The sequence below is a fragment of the Adiantum capillus-veneris genome, chromosome 2 (genome assembly GCF_014529385.1).
Source record: "Adiantum capillus-veneris isolate H3 chromosome 2, ASM1452938v2, whole genome shotgun sequence".
NCBI lineage: Eukaryota > Viridiplantae > Streptophyta > Polypodiopsida > Polypodiales > Pteridaceae > Adiantum > Adiantum capillus-veneris.
In genome coordinates, this window is record NC_140932.1 from 72,670,520 (window position 1) to 72,674,956 (window position 4,437).

Genomic DNA, 4,437 nt, shown 5'->3' on the forward strand with positions numbered 1-4,437 from the left:
GCCATTGTTTGCAATTATTGGTTGCCCGATAATGTGGCGATCATTTGGAGGATGTTGTTGGTGTCCAATTGCTGCTTCCACGAACATGTGCTGCAATCCAATCTGAAGGATCTACCAATGCTGTTGGTGCAGCACAACCCCCTCTTCCAAGGTGCTATCACCCACACAAAAATGTTGCTGCTGAATTTCCTCTCCCAACATGCTGATGCTTCCATCCATGGGTAACCATCCACCTTGAGTGTAATGAGAAGGTTGTTGTTGTTAAATGTCCTACTACCACATCTAAGGCTCACCAACGTGGGGTAGAGTAGACAAGATCCTTGCCCTTTTCAAGGTTGGAGCATGCTGGTTGCAGGTGTTTTTTAGTGCATTCGCATCAAGATAGTACGTAGACGTCATTGAGGCAGATGGATGTGCAAGCCATGCTTGCTTGCTTCAAGAGAAGGAGAGATGAGGGTAGACTGTTGAACAGCATGCAAGTAGAGAGAGAGAGAGAGAGAGAGAGAGAGGGAGGCGCTCAGCTAGAGTAGCATGCATGAAAGTAGACGGACAGACATTTCAAGAAATCGTTAAAGTGGTTGGAGCAACCGTTTCAAAAAAATAAACATAAAGCGTAGTCTCACAAGAACATCTTCAAAGTTGTGCTAAAGCACCATCCATAAATGCCTCACAAAGAAGTGTCAAGGACACTACTTTTTGCACCACCTTTTCATGCTATTACCCTTTACTCTATATATATATATATATGTATATATATATATATATATATATATATATATATATATATATATATATATATATATATATATATATATATATATAGAGAGAGAGAGAGAGAGAGAGAGAGAGAGAGAGTTCTTTATATATATATAACCCCATAAAAGGGAAAGTAGCAGAACGGCGCACAGAGGCCATTTCACAAAAATTTAGAGTGCCCCTCATGCGCCATTCTACTACAACCCCCTTTTAGAGTTTTTTTGGCATTTTCTCCCTCTCATGGAGTCAGAACATGGCAAGAAGACAGTCTATTTTCAGGTATTTGGGCGTTCAGAACACATTGAAGGTGTCCAAATCTTCAAATTCTAACATTATCTAACAACTTTGTATTTTTAAAATTTCAATGATGTAGAAAGTTGTATTGAATGAGCGGCGTCGACCTCGTGAAAAAGACAGTCACATTTAATAAAAAGGTGACCGTTTTCAAAAAATGCCATAAAGTTAGGTTTACTTTTCAAAGTATCAAGTTGTCCTTTTGGACGTACTCAATAAGTACAAAGCCATTTTAAAAATATTTTCTAGAGAGAGAAATAGAATTTCTTAGAAGGCCCTCTAAATGACCTCCAAAATCTTCTAATCTTGGGAGTGCTAAGAGCATTTTGAAGTGCTTGAAATTACTAATAATTATTTTTCACTATGTGTATCATTTGGTTGATGAGATTGACTGTGTGATATGTGAGCTGAGGAGACATGCCTCCTTCATGAAGGATGCTTGCACCTTCTTGAAGAGAGAGAGTAGGGCCCTTCTAGTGTCTACCCCACTTGCCAAGTTGTCTTATGTGCTAAAACTATCTTGATTAGTGGATCTTGTGCTACTTGATCACCTACTATCAAGCAAACATGTGGTTGGTTTTTATTATCTACCATGTGCCCACAAGTACCACCCTTGTTCTTTTCCATTATCTATGTGACAAAGCCCAAGTGCATTGTCTTGGACTATCAATGGGAAACAGCTGTTGTAGCAAGATGGTTGGAAACTTGGGAATGCATACAAGGAGTCCATAGGTAAGGCATGCCTCCCTCATAAAATAGGAATCATGCTTCTTTTGATATGTATAGTAATTATCTGTTATGTCTTAGGTGAGCAGAGGCTAGAAACCTTGCTCACACATGATGTGGATGAGCCCTTTGAACTAGATGCCTTAATGAGGAAATAAACAAACTTTGAGGATTGTGGTCAGTTTGTGGATGTTGGAGAAAGTGATAAACTTGAATATACAGACATCATGAAGGAGGCACACGATTCTGTGAGCACGCAGGGTAATATTGATTACTCTCTACCAATTGTCCTCAAGCATATGATTATCCATGGTGAGTGTGATCACCACCAAATACCTGTGAGCCCAACTTGATTGCATATTCCCAACAGAGGTATTGATGTCAATAAGTCATTGAGTTAGTTTATTGATTCAACTAGAGAGCCAAGCCGTGCCGATAAGGGTGTGTTGTCTAAAGAGGAGAAGTTGGACCCAGACATGGAAGAGACTCTCCAATTGTTGAAGAGAGCTACAGACGAAGCTTTCTTGGGACCCCAAGAAAAGTACTAACCCACTTTTCCCCAGATCTTGAGCATGCAAGAAGCTTTAGCTTCTTGTAGATTTTTGTTCATGTTTTGTATTATTTTGTGGCACTAAAATATATAAATCCTTTGTCTCAGTTTCTATGACATATCTTAAGTTCATTTGTTTTTACCAACTTAGTTGTTGTGTAGCTAAAACTCAAGTTGTTGGCTCAAAGACCCTTCAACCCACTAATGAGGTAGATCACATTTAGCGCTACCGTCCACGCTATTAGTTTTGATGCTTCAATGAATCCCAAGAGTTGGCATCCATTGTTGACTTCACCAATGTTCTTTCACACGTGCACCATAAACGCAAGTGAAGGATTTCTCTTGATGTCTCAATGTTGTAGTTTTTCATAGTATTTGAGGATGCGAAAATCACCTGCAGAGTTTTTCTAACTAGCATTGAGTCAGGTTACAAAGGTGTTTGTGTGGACTTCATGTGGAGAATAGATATAGGAGTCTTCCATGGATAACTGCTTGCTTGAAGACAAAATACTCTTGAGTGAATGGCTCTCACAAAACACATCGAGCCATGTTAGCAATTGGTTCTTTGATAATCCTCCTAGCCTAACAATGTTCTTTAAAACTTTGGATACCTTGTAGAATCTCTTCCCAAAGTTTAATAAGTCAAACACACTTGTGATAGATGAATCATTGTAAAAAATGTACTTTTATGATTCTGCATGCTATGTAATTCTTCATGAACTGGAAAGGCAAAAAAATTTCTTGAAAGAGGATGTGGCGAGTTTGTGATGTAGTGGGCAGAAAGCACTGACAAAGAAAAACTCTCAGAGAGCGTCCTTTTGATGACAGAGATGAGTCTTTGCAACGGTGGAACTCCTGGAGACAATGTTGAAAAAATGACAGATATTCAATCTCCCATCTTGCCAAAGATAACTACATACGACCGCCTATAGCCCCTACACTCCCTATGTAGAAAACTGCCATGACACCTATCTCCCATTCACTATGTAGCTAATTGTAAAAATTCCTTGTAATACATACAAAAGTAAAGGTAAGGTTCACTTCCTCCAATCTTTAAAAGATCTCATCACAATCATTGATATGATTTGATGGCATACTTGCGACACCCCCTTGAGTCTAGAGCCACATCTATATCACTTACATCACATCCTTTAATTGGCACACCATCAAGAAAGGGCATTGTAGTTTGAGGTATGAAGTCATGTAGGACTTTGTTCATACCATTCATCATATATACAACTAAATTAGTTTCTCCATGAGGTAAGGTTCATATCCTTACAAAACCCAAAGGTGTTCTCATGGTATTCAAGTCCTTGCTTTCCATAGCTAGCTGGAACTAATCATACCCTGAGTACAAATTCCCCATAGAATATATCACCCTTTCTGCAAATGCCTCTGCAAACTCATCTACAATTGGCCCTGTAGCCGCATTTTCTTTTGTCACCTTATTCACAGGTTGCATATCATGAATAATGTGTGAAGAACCATTTTTCTTCGGAATTGTGAACCACCTATTTGAATATGGAGCACAAGAAGGTGCCAAAATACCCATCTTGATCTTTTCATTAAGCAACTCAATGAGTTTTGGAAAATAGGACTTTGGAACTATAATAGGCCTCAAGTTCCAAGGTACATGAGGGATAGTGAGGATCACCATAGAGGCAACAATGGATGGATCAACACACCCTATCGCATGCAGTTTGAATGCATTTCTTTGAAGAATTGTTTCAAAGAATATTCTTTCAACCTCTGTCAAACTATCTTTGCAACCAATACAAAACTCCTTCAAAGTATCATGTGTAAACATATGCCCAATCTTGCTTAGGTCACGAAGACTAGGTTGCAAAGAATCTTTATCCATCTTATCCATGCAGTCTTTTGGTAGAGGTAATGCCATTGGTTTCAATTTCTTTGCCAGAGACCTATACTTGGTCTCCACTTGTACATTAACACCTTGAGAATTTTTGAGATCCTTGTTGACATTGTACATTTCTATTGAGCATACCTTTACAACTTCATTTCCTATGCACAAATTTCAATCCACTAAAGACTTCAAGTCTTGCATGGTATCTGTAACATTTAATGGCCTAATATCTTATGTGTAGCGGAAA